Source organism: Caloenas nicobarica, chromosome 18 (assembly GCF_036013445.1).
Source record: "Caloenas nicobarica isolate bCalNic1 chromosome 18, bCalNic1.hap1, whole genome shotgun sequence".
NCBI lineage: Eukaryota > Metazoa > Chordata > Aves > Columbiformes > Columbidae > Caloenas > Caloenas nicobarica.
In genome coordinates this window covers 11,779,250-11,794,257 of record NC_088262.1, presented here as the reverse complement: position 1 = coordinate 11,794,257, position 15,008 = coordinate 11,779,250, and positions in this window count along the sequence as shown.

The window sequence follows — 15,008 nt, the reverse complement described above, 5'->3', positions numbered from 1 at the left end:
GAGCTATGATTTTAACAGATCTCATCATATCCTTTCTGTCTGTCTACACGTGCTAATGGAGAAGGAGGAAGACTTTGTGAGGCAGAATTTTTCTCTTGTTAGATTTCTTTATACCACAGTATGGAGTGCTGGCAAGCCTGAAACCACTCTCAAGCTTGGGACAGGGTAGGACAACTGCCAGCTTGTGGACCACGAGGGAGACTTGCAGTCCTGGTCTGTAGGTTTACCACACCTGTGACCTGCAGGCATACTCAGGGTCTCAGCCTGTGGGAAGGAGCCTGGCTCCATTATCCTACAGAGGATGTCATGGAGCAGGCTGAACGTTGAACCAGAATAACTTTCACTTGCTCTGAAGGGTATGTGGAAGGACAGTGTCTGCTCCTTTAAGGCTATCTGGTTAAGGACATTTTTTGACACCACAAGGGACAGTAAGAAAGAGAGGAAGCCATAAACAAGAATTGGGACACAAGCCTGACTGATGAATGCCAAGGGAGGAGGTGATGGGAACCAAACCTGGTCAGTCACACTACTTAATGAAAGCATCAATGGAGGAATGTCCCTAAATAAGTACTATGTGCCCCTCAGAGGTGGCTGTCAACTACTGACACTTTGTCACTCCTCACAGAACTTCCCACTTCACCACCTGTAACAGTAAGGTACTACCAGTGAGAGCTCACCATTATCCTTTCATTGCGTTCTCGACTTCTTGAACCACTGTAACCGTTTTTCACTGCAGCACACACTGTTGAACTAGTGTTATCACCACTGCCATCTGTCTCAATGAGGATGTCTCACTGAGGTAGAAAGTGAAAGAGTGAATGCTTGGTTTTATGTGTTGTCTCTGAAGATTTGGTTCATATATTGAATAAAAGCCCTTTTGCATCTTTTGCACAGACTACTTATCCATATCACATCTTCCAAAGCCAGTCTACCTTTGAACTACCTGTTTGATGGCAAACATTAGTAAGCCATGTGGTAAACAAGTGGTTACTAGTGTGATGACAGTACAGCCAACTCATATTTGAGTGAAATGGCAACACTGGCGGCATACTGTGAACCGAGCCTGTCACAGGTAAAGAGGTGAACACTGATTTGTTTGAAGAAGCTGTATGGGGTTAGAACATTATGGTAGGATGGTGTTCGCCACTCCTCTTTTCATTCTCTGTAGTCATGGATGTACACTTCTCCAAACATTGGGATTTTGCTACACATAACTATGTCCGGCCTCATTCGTACTTCACGTCCCACCCCATGTTCACCTGCAGTCCTTCCATGCTCCCTACAACAACTCTGTCCTTAAGTGTCTTTGGGTCTTTGACCCTGACCCATCTCCAACCCAAACTATCCATGTATATGAGCTGCCCCTGATGCTCCTCAAGTTCTTAGTGCTGGGCACTATGTATTTTCAAGTCTGCAGTCACTACTTAATCTAGCCTGTTTATTGCCCTAGATTAGCCTAGGAATCAGTCGCAAAGTTTGCTTGCTTTTTATAGACTATTCTCTTCACTTAGACTATCGATTCCCAAGTCTGTTTGTGCTTGCCATTTCTGCAACAGCCTAATCACTCAAGTTCTCTTGCTGGAGGTGCTCACTGGCTTCATCTTTGACCTGGCAGAACTAGCAGCAGTCATAGCTACTGCATATTAGTTATGAAGGTGGTGGTGAGTAGAAGTAGCAGTGTCTTCTAAGTATAGATGTCTGAGTGGTGTGGTTAGGTGCTTAAATGATGACACATAGGGATGAAAACCGGCATTTTCTAAGAGCTTTGGCTGGGGGGATGGAATGTAGTTGATTGTCAAACAGGGCTAACTAACATGGTTTCAGTTGGCTACTCTTAGCCATATGACTTGTATCCCATATTTCTGTTCTCCATTCCTTTATCTTAGTATATGAGCTATTAATCAGAAAAAACAAAAATTTGCATTACACACCAAAGTAGGTGGGACTGAAAATGTTATGCCTTTAGATTAAATAGTTCTTCATGGATTTCTTCTATGAAATTATTCAGTCATTTTAGTACTCCTGTAAGCATTTGGCATTTACAACATCCTGTGTCAGCAAGTTAATTGCATGCATGAAGAACAACCACTTTTGTTCGTTCTGAGCCATCCATCTGAAAAATTGGTATCATCTAAAGTGAAACATTATTTCCTGTCTACTCTTTTTTTCCAGCCGTGTTTTAGTTCTTAATAATTCCTGATTCAGAAGTGATCACATTGCTTTGTTCACTATTGTTGTCCTTCTCTAAGCCTTCCCTGGTTCATTCACGTTCTTCTTGGGTTCATGCAGTTAGGACTGCATGCACTATTCAAGCTGTGAGTACATTATGTATTTATACACTCATGTAATAGTTTCTCTTTGTGCTCTATTTCTTTCCTAATAATCAAAACCAATTGATTTCCCTTTTTGAACCATTACAAAAATAGAAGTTAATGTTTTCAGAGGACTAGCTGTTGTATCTGTGTGATTTCTTCCGAGTGGTGATAGTAATCTTAGAACCCATTTCTGTGTGTAAAAATGGGATTAATTTTTTCTCATGGGCATCATTTCACATTTATTATTATTAATTTACTCTGCAGATTTATCACTCAATTACAAGATAGTTACAATGAGGAAGCAAGGAACGAAATTCTCCATCCTTTCTCTTGAAGCTGCTCTGATACGAAGAAAAAGTTCAGTGTTCCGAGTTAGAACAAATACAAGAGAGCCAGAGATAACCACAGCTCTCTAGATTCACCAGCGAGGAGTTCTCCATTTATGCTATTTAAACAGTGAAAGGCCTTTGAATAAGGTTTAGCATGTAGAGATAACAGGTGGATTTCCTAACCAGTAGATTAAGCAGTCATCACTACTTTTCTGCCTGTGTCCTAAGCACTCTTGTAGACTCTTTTTTTTTTTCTCTTGTAGACTGTTTTTGTTTTTTTTTTTTTTGAGAGTAGAACTTCAGAAGGAATGTTGAGAATGTTAATCTGTTCCCACAGGGGCCTATGCACATGCTGTGGGATTGCTGATAGCCATATAGCTACGGGAATGGGAGCTTGGGGTCTGAATTCCTCAAGGAACAGTAAGATTTGATTTCAGGTCTCTTACATCTTGGGTAAATGCTCCTACCATTAAATTATTTCATACAAGAGATGAGGTGGCAAAGTAGATTTGTCATCATTACTTATTTTTTTCTCTATTTTAAAGGCAGAAAAAGTAGTATTTGTCACAAAATGATTTAAACTTTAGAGGCCATGAAATCTTATCATCTCTCTATAAATTGACCTAGTTCCCTATCTGGAAGGAGATGGATTTTCAGATGCATTGTTGTCATCACTTCAAGTTGGCTCAAATGTCCTTGTACCATGTCCCTGGTGCATTTCCACAGACCTCATTGGCTGTTCGTTTTGAATTATGTTCATGATGCCTAATACTTAGGTACACTGTGGTACTTAAAGGAAGTAGGAAAATATCTCAGAGCATATATTGGATTCTGTCAAAGAAAATGGACTCCTTCAGGTCTGGCATTGCAACATGCAGTGTTGAGACATCCTAGTTAGGCCTTTTCTTTTGCCTTTGGAGTCTTTTAGTATGCTTTTCAATGCTTTTTTTACATTGTTTATTTGGGTTTTTTTGTTCGGTTTGATTTTTTTTTTCTTTTTAAATCAGAGTTGTTAACAGTCTGTCACAGTCTGGCCTGAAGTTTGAGCACAGACATGAAATGACAATGATAACTGCTCGGATGTACAGATAATATTATTATTGTATTTTTCTTTGAAAACTTGCTCTGTATCAAATATCCAAAATAGCTGTGCTGGTTGCAGCATGGAACTTGCATGCACTTTTTACATTTCAGCAATCTCAAGACCTGGTTTTGGTAACCCCTCCATCTGATTACAGGCTGCATTCTTCATTATTTGCTATATACGCTTCCATTTGCATTTTAATTATGTGCATCTGAAGCTTAAGTGTGAGGATGATGGAACCATGATTACTTTTTCTCAGCAACTACATTGTATTTTATATATGACTCATCTAATTTTTTTGTAATAAATGTGATTTTGCATTTTCTCCTGAGTAATTTTTTATTAAAACAGTATATGGCGAAGGACCAATTCTTTCCAAAGGCACATCCACCCACTGGTGACCCTACACATACAGAATCATTTTAACACCTGTCAATTAAGCAACTTTTAATCTGCGTAGTCTGTACTGCTTTGTTTTTATAGTTTTCTAGCTTGCTGATATACATATAAATGCAAACCAGAAACAGATATATGTGCTATTAGTATTATTACTTCTAACAAAAATATAAACTCATAAATATCAACACAGTTTAAGCTACCTTAAAAAGACAGTACAAATTACTCTATTTATTTTGGCATATCAAGTATTCCAGTGTTTGTCTCAAATCACTATCAACATGATTAGTCTATCATTTACAGCACTGTTTAAAGTGTTACAAACATTTACAATGTTTGTATAATTTTAAGTTACTACCTGCCCTCTGGCCATTCCCCAATATTTCAAGAATTATTGAAAATCAGTACTAATGATGCTTTTGAAATATAGTATCTGTTTGCCAGATTGTCAGAACAAGTTACTTTAGAAGAGGTGTGCAGAAGGATAGAAGAAAATTACTGGTATGGAATAATCTCCACTAGAGGAATAATTAAGTAGACTTTGGTTCTCCAGCTTGAAAAAGATTCAGTGGAAAAGGTAATATATCTATATTATCTAAAAACATCCTCAGTGTCATAGATATATTCACTGTGTATTTTATGTAAGAACTATGCAACAACAAATGAAAATAGTAGGATGATGGTTCAAAACAGATTAAAGGAGATGTGATTCATTGCCAAAAGGTATAATAGACGGCACCTATGCAGCGCATCTGACTGCAAGGGTCAGTGAGAATGACTGTCCCAAAGGGCACCTCTAGAATGAAGGAAAAGCAATAAGGGTGATCTTCCAGCATGTCTGGGAATTCACAGGTCATTAGGGGAAGACCTGGGCTCATGAGGAGCAAGGGACTGCAGGTGGTGCAGATGGTGAGTTTTGGGAATACTGACAAACCATCTCCAGACTGTGCATATCTCCTCTAGCCAAAATAAACTACCCTTATCAGTGATGACAGTCTCAGATTTGTGACTGCTGCCAGCAGATATGATGAACTTTTAACCAGAACTTCTCTTTTATTTTGACAAAAATTCATTCCTTTTACTTCACAGGTAGTGATGTCTGACACTGCCCCGCTCAGGAAACCCCAAATATCTGTAAATCAGCCCTGTACTTCTGCACACCATTTATTATGCCTCTGGAATACTGAATATAAAACATCACTGCAACCACCAAACTAGAATGGTGGAGACAGGTCCATACGACCTTCAGGGCACATTGTATCTTTGTCTCAGGTACAGTCTTCTCTGAAAACCTGTATGAGGAGCAGGGAAACCAGGAGTCCCTCAAGAAGAGAGAGGAGAAAGCAGAGTGCAGAGCCCTCTGCTCTGTGAGCCCCCCCTGCAGTGCTGGGCCAGCCCTGCGTCCTCAGCACAGGACACACATGGACCTGCTGGAGAGGGGCCAGAGGAGCCCCAGAAATGACCCGAGGCTGGAACAGCTCTGCTGGGAGGACAGGCTGAGAGAGCTGGGGGGTTCAGCTGGAGGAGAGAAGCTCTGGGGAGACCTTAGTGCAGCCTTTCCGAACTTAAAAGAGGCCATAAGAAGGATAGGGACAGACTTTTAGCAGGGCCTGTTGCGATAGAACAAGAGGTGATGGTTTAAACTAAAGGAGGGAGATCCAGGCTGGACACGAGGAAGAAATTGTTGCCCGTGAGGGTGGTGAGAGCCTGGCCCAGGTTGGCCAGAGAGGTGGTGGCTGAACCATCCCTGGAGACATCCCAGGCCAGGCTGGACGGGGCTCTGAGCAACCTGAGCTGGTGCAGATGTCCCTGCTCATGGCAGGGGGGCACTGGGGGAGCTGGGAAGGTCCTTTCCAACCCAAACTATTTGATGATTCTATGATTTTTCCAAAATGGCCACAAGAGGGTAAGTTGTGATCTGAACACAATGTGGGCTATAGTGGCTGGAGAGTAGCACTGCCAAGTCCAGAAATGGAATAGCATGGGATGTACACTCCGTTGTGGTGCCAGAAAATGGCTGGCAGTCCCATTGTTCTTGTGAGGGGTTGTGTGATGGAACTGAATCGCAGAGCACTAGCAGGGTTTCCCAGCATTGCTCAATATCTCCTGTGAACCAAGGTTAGAGCTGTTCAGGTCTTGCAAGAACTCGAATCTGGTGATGCTGAGAGGATGTGGTAAGGTAATGGATGTTTTCAGGGTACCCACCTTACACAGGATGTTATGAAGGAATAAAAAAATCAGGAGAGGTCTGAGGAGGAACATTATCTTCTGCAGAAGACAGACGGATCCACAAATGCTGCTTCTTTTTGTATTCCAGAGCATATAGTTTCCTTTAAGAGTGCTCCCAAGTTCCTGGATACATGTGGACTTCAGTGTTATTCCCAAAGGATAGTGTCCCATGTTGGTAACCATACAATAGGCCTGCTTTCCTGTGACTGCAGGGCCATTACACTGAAAGAACAGGAATATACAAAGACAAGGAAAGGTTGTATGTGTGTCCTTGAGCATGCTGACTTTCTGGGGCATCCCAGTAAGGCACTGAGGAGCTAAATGACTCAGGGGTCTCAATGTCTACCTTGCTTCCCCTTGTATGAGTGGGGGAATAACGTCTCATTTGGGCAAATGAAACACAAAAGGTAACTTGTGGCAAAGTAAAAATTTCTACTTCTAGTTAGATAAACTGAACCTTCAAAGTTTATTTAAGTAGAAAAAACGATCAACTGAATGGGTTTAATATAAAGACTCAGAAAATGTCATGTACCAGGAAGATTTGTTGAAAGTACATTTTAAGTCAATTCAGGTAAACATACCGGGTAATTTCTAGAAGCACTGTTATGCAGTTATAGATATGATATTGATATGATGAGTTTGTTGTCCATCTTGACTGGTGTGGTGTTGTTCATAGTACATATTTTCACATTATACATGTAGATGTGAATTTATCAAAACCATAAGTAAGTCTTTTACAGCAATTTATCTGTCAAGAAAAGTGCCACACATTTATTGTGTCAGTTTCTAAACACGTGTTGTACCAGCTGATTCATCTGCATGGTTTATGTAAATTCTGCGATTCATGAAATTCCATAAACTCTGCTATTTACATAGGCTGATCAATCAAGGCATCATCATGCAAGCAACGTCTTCATGAGTTCTCATAATTCTGGTTTTGTCAAACAATATATGAAATGTAAATGTAAGCCTGTCTTGGTAGCTGAAAGGTTAGATACTATGCAAAAGACAACCCAGAAAATTTGTGCATTTGATTATCTTATAAATTCTTTGCTCTTTGTGGATAAAAGAGTGTTTGCTTTCTCTGTTCATGTGCTTCTGTTAGGACCCCTCAGTTCCTTGTATTTAGTGTGGGATGCAACACCACACCTGTTCATAGCACTAAATAGCTTTGATCCTATTACAGTTACCCAGTATCTTTTCAATTGGATGATCGTGAAGAGAGAATTGTCTTAGTACAAGTGGCCGGTGAAGTAAGCCTGGCTATAGTAAATCCCCAAATTGCTGCTTGGTAAGTTGCTATATCTGCAACTGTGTGACACTGTTGGGACAGGTGGACATTTTGGTCTAAACTAGTGTAACTGTTCTCATGTTTCATACCCAACCGCCTTTTCCTAGGCCTTTAAGCAGATATGTATTTGTTCCTCATACCATCCACCTTTCAGACTTCTTATCACTGCATCTTAGTAGGTTATTGTGTTGCTGTTATTGGGGTACATCAGGAAGAATGAAAAGGGAAGAGCGGTAACTTGCTCCTAGTTGGCCTCGTCAATTTACACAGCTTCTGAGAATATAATTTTTTGTGGCTTTAGCCTTCATGTAGGATTCTTCCATCACATCTTCAGTGATGCAAAGTTACCCAGCCTTTAGGATCATAAGTTTGGACTGTATCCTGGTCTCTGACAACCACAAAGATACTCTATCATATACATTATTAGTATTCATCATGAGATAAAACCTGTCCCACGTGCTTTAAATCATGTGTTTGCAAAATTGTGTTGGACTGATTCTGGAGAGAAGGAGGAGAAGAGACACCATCCAGAAGACACAGAACTGTGGCATGACTCACTGCAATTTAATACCATGGTAACCCCACAGTTTCACTTGGTAGTATCTTGTTTATTGAAAGCTTTTTGGTATACTGTCCCCTGTTCCACGAGCAAAAGTGTGAGAATTCCTCCATGGTTCTTCTCAGATTAGATAAACTGAGTTTTAGGCTCAAATGGTCAGTGACAGCAGAATAAATGCATACTCATGGAAAGATGTATCTTCAAATACGTTTTTGAACTCAGCAAGGATTCCTGCATTTAATAGAAACAAATATACTGAGCTTTGAAAATATGTAGTAAAAGTTCATCTTCTCAGTCTGACTTCAAATGGCATTCTTCTCTGTTGAAAGTTGAAAGATAATTTATGTGAAGGCAAAAGAAACTAAACTTGTCAAAGTGTATGGTATTTCATGCTGATTTTCTGCGTCACTGAGCGTGAGTTTGACACTGCACCAAGACCAAATATAATTAATTATAATCTTTGAGAAATTCCTTTCTAAAAATATATTTGCAAGCTTTTTTCACAGCTGTCAACTAGCCCACATCTAGAAGAGCTTCTGTTGTAATACAGGAACATGGGAATTGAAGATGTCACCACTGAACACTGCAAAATGGCTGATGACATATATTGTGTATTTTCACTTATTTTGGGGAAAAGTTGATGTCTATCCTAAATTTCTTGTTCTATCTTTTTTTCAGCAATTGTAAAGTTGGCCACAATCCGTACTCTGTGCACTTTACTGACAAGAACTATTATCCTCTGGACTGTGAGGCTATTTCACATTAAAAGACAGGTCTTCTGCTTCCTTCTCCTTCCTGAGGCAACCGAACAAGAAAGCAGTTCATTACTAGGCCATTCATTACTAGGCCAACTAGTTCATTACTAGCAGTTCATTACTAGGCCAACTAGTTCATTACCTTGGCATTGTGGAGGCAATAAACCTTTGTTTTTTTTTTTTTTTTTTCCTCCCAGGCAATTCTGATGGCAAAAGCAGAAATAAAGGCAGGAACAATTGAAATTATACAGTTTGCTCCCACTTAGAGCTGGTCTCACACCTGTACTGTCTCCTTGTACAAGAGCAAATTATATTGCTTATTTGGGATGTTATCTAGTAGCAACAGAGAAAAAAAGTGTGTTGGGAAAAAAACCAGCTTGACTTCCATGCCAGAATCATTCAGCTAATAAAATGATGATGATTGTACATTCTGCCTGTTGCCAAATAGACAAAATGAAAAGTAACAAGTGGCCAAGACCAGATGGGATTTAGACAAGATTTCCAAAAAGCCACAGCAATGAAACAGCTGAAGTATTGGCTGTGATATGTGAGTTCTTACTAAAACTGCTTTGCTTTTGGAAATCTGGAAGTTGTCTAATAGAATGCAAATTTTTTAAAAAGTGCTTCAGGGAACAGTGGCCCAGTAAACCTGGTGCCTGCGCTGGGAAAAGCATTATTAGCAGAAGCTAATAATGAGCAGAATTTGAGGACACACTGGTGAATAACATACTGAGAAAAATAATGTTTGTAAATGGAAGTGATATTCCACAAACCCAGTGGATAATTAAAAATAGGTGGATAGGTGGGAGAATCAGCTGGTATTGCCCTAATGAATATCTAAAAGCCATGTGAGAAGATATATCACCTTTCTTAAAGAAGCTAAGCGTCTGTATGTGTTGTTATATGAGATAGTTCTGAGAAGTGATCCTGGACAAGGACAGGCCGATAATCATTGCTGCAGACATATGAGTGTCCCTGGGGATGGTCTCTGTGTCCAAAGAGGCTTGATCTGAAGCAAATACCAGGAGCAGCTTGGGAGAAAGTTCACTCCAGCAGCTCTATTTATATATATATCGCATTAGAAATCAGCACAGCCCTGCAGTACCACCTCAAGGGCCTTGTGTCCTCACACTCCTTATGTAACCTCACACCCTTCCTAAATGATGTCCCATATGCCCTCACTGTCATTCTCTGTACATCCTGCTAGCAGCTCATGAAACAGCTATCATTATTTTAAGTCATCAATGTACTGAGTAATGATTACCAGGGTGTCAGAATGATCTTGCCTAGCGCTAAGGACTCTGCTTCTTTTTGTGAAGTATCGTCTACATCTGGGACATCAACATGTCGCTTTGCTCAAGCTGTTTCCTGTTCAAAGTAAGTAGTAAAGACATCGGAAAAGTGACTCTGTTGCCCCCTCATTGCCCAGACCTGCCTCACCCTTCTCCTGCACTCCTGGCAGCAGTCAGCTCGGAGCTGTACAGGTGCCTGGGCTGGTCCCAGGGCTCTGCTCTTCTGGTGGCCACTCAGCACTACCCGGCCAGTCATCCAGTCCAAAGCTGCTCTCCAAGGCATCTTTGTGGATCTAAGCTGAATCCAGCTCTCTAAAGCACTGCTACTCTCCTTGCTATGAAAGTATCTGGGAAGGTGGATATAGGAAACAGTGGAACTGTCAAATGTGCTGTAATTCTCTAGTTTTTAAAACAGGCAGAACTCTGTATTGTCCTTTTATTCCGTATTTAACAGGGAAGACCCTGCACCAACTGTTCTTAGCTCCCTTCCCCTTCTTCCCCGCTGAAGCCATTTGAGGGAACTCCTGGATACCCTTGTGACAGCAATTCAGCCAGCCCAGGATTTTAGAGGAAAATGTAACATGCTGGAGGTGATGGGTTGAGAGCATACACTATCCCCATATTTACAGTACTTACAGCTACAAGTTTTATTTCAAAGAAAGAATTTAAAAGGCAGGGTGTAGAGACAAACAAAGTAGGGAAAGGGCAAAAAGCACAAAATCCTTATAGGAAGATAAGGCTGAAATTTGCACCTTTCATCCTTCCCAAAGGCTCATAGTGTTACTATATGAATTGGAGCCCTATTACCAGACTTCATAAAATTAGGAACTCTTCTGTAAGTTGAGGACACTCCTTTGCAATTGTCAATACCTCTTTGTAAGTCAACTTCCAACAAGTGTTTTGCAGAGAACCTGGCCTTAGCCTTCCGATCTCTACCTGCTTCGTGGTTGAGTTAAAACTTATTTTATGGTGGCAGTTTTTCAAAATAAACAAACTCTACTTGCAAAGCCAATTTACACACCAGTCTTCACATACACAATATTCTGTATGTATTTCTCAGTCAATCACCCTGATTAGCCCAGGAGTTTCTCTCACAATATTTCAAAAGTTTGGTAAATAATTCTAACAGACAGAATGCATTTGCGAAAGGATCAGTTCCCTTCCCATGTTGCAAATATTTAATCTGCTGTTTTGGAAATACTCACAGCCCATCTGGCTCTTGCTGAGTACACCAGATGTTAAATGCACCGCGCTCGATCTGACAGCCTGAGGCAAGGCTGCTGCAGCTCTGTGTCTCCAGATCCAAGCCCCCCTGGTCCATGCCCCCTGTAGCAGGTTTAAGATGTATTCTCAGTAGGCACAAACACACACAGAGCAGAAGTATATGCACCATATATGCATTCAATGCATAAATACATCTACAGATATATTAATCTGTATATGCACATGTACTTATATACATATCTGTGTGACTGGTTGTACAGATCACAAACACTCAGAGCGCTTACACAAACACAGGCAGCACCAACAGCCTCATCCTTCCCCTGCTTTCTGGCTGTCCAGGATGGAGATCTACTAGTGAAAATATAAATACATATGTACAAGACGCATCCCTCCAGCAGCTGGTCTGGCCAGTAGCTGCCCCGGGGATCACATGTCCCCAGTTGCTGGCATCTGCACATACAGACCCCTGATGCTGCAGACCCACTCCATGCACAGCTGACCAGGACTCCCCTCGACCCATAGCTGACCCCCAGCCATGCTCTTGTCCCTCAAGACAAAAGTGCTCTCACAGCCAGGGCTGGTCCTTTGCTCCCAGGACATCTCACCTGCTCACCAGCTGGTCTGGCTTGATCTTCACTGGCAGTCACACACTCCAATGCAATCTAGACTCAATCCAGTTGTTTCATCATGGGCACATGGGCCCTCCACCCCACAGTCCGACTCCTGGTGCTGCACTCACACCCCACACACATCAAGTAGAGAGCCCTTCTCACCCAGGATAGAGCTAGAAAGGAATTAAATAACAAGACAGGACAGACCGTGATGATCAGACACAGGGCATGGCCAGATAAGCATACTGACCAGACACTACATGCCATTGAACCTTTTTATCTCCTAACCCTTCTATTTTCCTACTTTTGTTCACCTAAACTCTCTTATTCCACACCTTTGCTTTCACCCTGAGACATTTCATCACTAGCCTTGTGCAACCCCGGCTGCTCTTCCTCTGCATCCCACAATGTGCCCCACACTCCCAGCAGCAGCTGGGGTTATGATGATGTTATTCTCAGTGGAATCATGTTTGCTGCTGCTGCCAGTGGGCCTACAAACCCCTCGTGGCTGAGCTGCCCTGTTAGGCTGATAAAATAGACCCATGAACCTTGATTTCTGTGATGGACTGCTACAGATCCCGAAGTTTTGAGGGCTTTTGCAATCCAGGGTTTCATCCTGTGCATACACTGCGAAGTAGACAGGAAAGGGCCTGTGTAAAAGCAAAATCCTGTCTCTACACTGGAAAGCAGGCAAAGCTATTTTCAAATAAGGTAGCTACTCTCTATAAAGTCCGTATCTGTGGACAGTAACTGTTTAGCTTACAATCTAGAAGTCCACATGCTCCATGAAAGTAAAAGATGATCTGCTTGAGTCAGAGGCAGGAAAAAAAAAATTACAAAAAGCAGGAACCAGGGGCCCCAAAGTCTGAACAGTTCTTTGGCAGGTGACGGGATTTCTGAGCAAAGAGACTTTCTGCTGCTTTTGTTTCTGTGGCATACACAAAACCAGTTATCTATGTAGCGTGAAGGCTGCATGCTGATTTGTCATCTTTTTTCTTCCTCTGAAAGGAACTTGGTAGCAATACTTTTGGCAGGTAGCAATCAGTCCCACAGACTTAATTTCTCAGGTGTCTGACATTTGACTATGGGAACGGGTTTGGAGAGATGGTGACACTGAACTAGGAGTGCAGTCAGGAGAAGCTGTCCTGTGAAGGTGTAAAATGCTTATCCAAGCCTTGAAATTGAATGCTAAAAATGGTGACTACTTTTGACCTTGATTACATGTCAGTGATGAAACAGTAACGTACATCTTTATGTTACTAGATTACTGCTGAAAAAAACTTAGGAAACTTTATGTGTGTGTGTTTATGTGTATATGTAGTTTCTTTATTTGGTTTCTTCTGATTGATTCAGCCTGCTGGATGCTGTTTGGCATTGAGACACTACTCTCTCTGATACTCATCTTTCAGCTTTTGCATATCTCTTGGATCAGAATAAACAATATTGCAAGTCTCAGAGCTGAACATCATTCTAAATAGTTTACCAGTCGTTCACAACCCTCCTGTTTCCTCTTAAAATAAAATATAGTTATTAAGCTTCCTAACCATTCCATGGTTAGGAAAAAGACAGAACGATGGCTGGTGTTCAGTCTACCGCAGTCGCTTCTGACTATGTATTAGGTTATATAACCTTCAGCTGCTTTCCACAGGTCTGATTCTTAATTTAAGACACATGAAAGACAGCATTCAATGACTGAGAGCTATTGAGAAATTTTTCCCCTTTGTTTTCTGTTTAATGAGTAGTATTCAAACCCACATTGAAGATGGAAATGCTAAATTCCTCATTGGCTTTCCAAGGTTATAAGATACATGTGTGAAACATTACATATTAGTGTATTTACTGTATGCAATTTATGCATACATATACATCTCTGTGTGTAGGTATACATACACATAGGTATATATGTATGTACATATCTATTTACGATTTCACATAGATTCCATGATCGTCTACTGACGATTTTGTGAAGATCCAAAGGCCTAATTTTCTGTGATTTGATGATCGCCTGCTGATGAATGTCAACACATAAAAGTGAGTAATTTATAAAACTCAGGAAAGAGAAATTTTAATCATAGATTAACCTCTGTGCATGTGTGATCTGATTTTAGAACAGTTTTGTCTGTCTATTGTCTGTTAGTGTGTCCATGTGTTTTAATTTATCCTTTTGTGTGTGTGTGTTTTAGTTAAGAAAATCCTGCTGTAAGTTTAGCGTGAACCTTACCATTTACCAATCTTTAATTAAGTTGCTATTTTGATTGATTATAACAAATTTCATTGAATCGATTTGTTAAACTGGCTGATGATTAAGTGCTGTTAGTAATTACACAACCTTTGTAATAGACCACAAGGTATTAATATATCCTAAATTGCTGTTAAATCAAAGCTGTGTAAAAATTCCATCTGCGACATCATACCAATCAAAAAAGGAGTTGAACAGGCTCATGTGACACTAGTGCTGATGAGTCCATCGAATCATAGAATCATTTTGGTTGGAAGAGACCCTCAGGATCATCAAGTCCAACCATAACCTAACTCTGGCACTAAACCATGTCCCTAAGAACCTCGTCTAAAGGCCTTTTAAACACCTCCAGGGACAGTGACTGCACCACTGCCCTGGGCAGCCTGTTCCAATGCCTGACAACCCTTTCCACGAAGAATTTTTTCCTAATATCCAGTCTGAACCTCCCCTGGTGCAACCTGAGGCCATTTGCTCTTGACATCCTTTTCCCAGAGGAGTATTTTCTCTAATATCCTGCAGAGACTGTTTTCACATTTTTCATTGTAGATAATTATTTTTTTTATTCCTGCAGGCATAGCAGTACATCTTCAACAGGAATGGTTCATTCGGCTTTTCCAATTGTCTTATTTCCAGGTCGAATATGACACAATCCTAAGAAGGTCTCAGTGGTTCAAATCCCTTCAT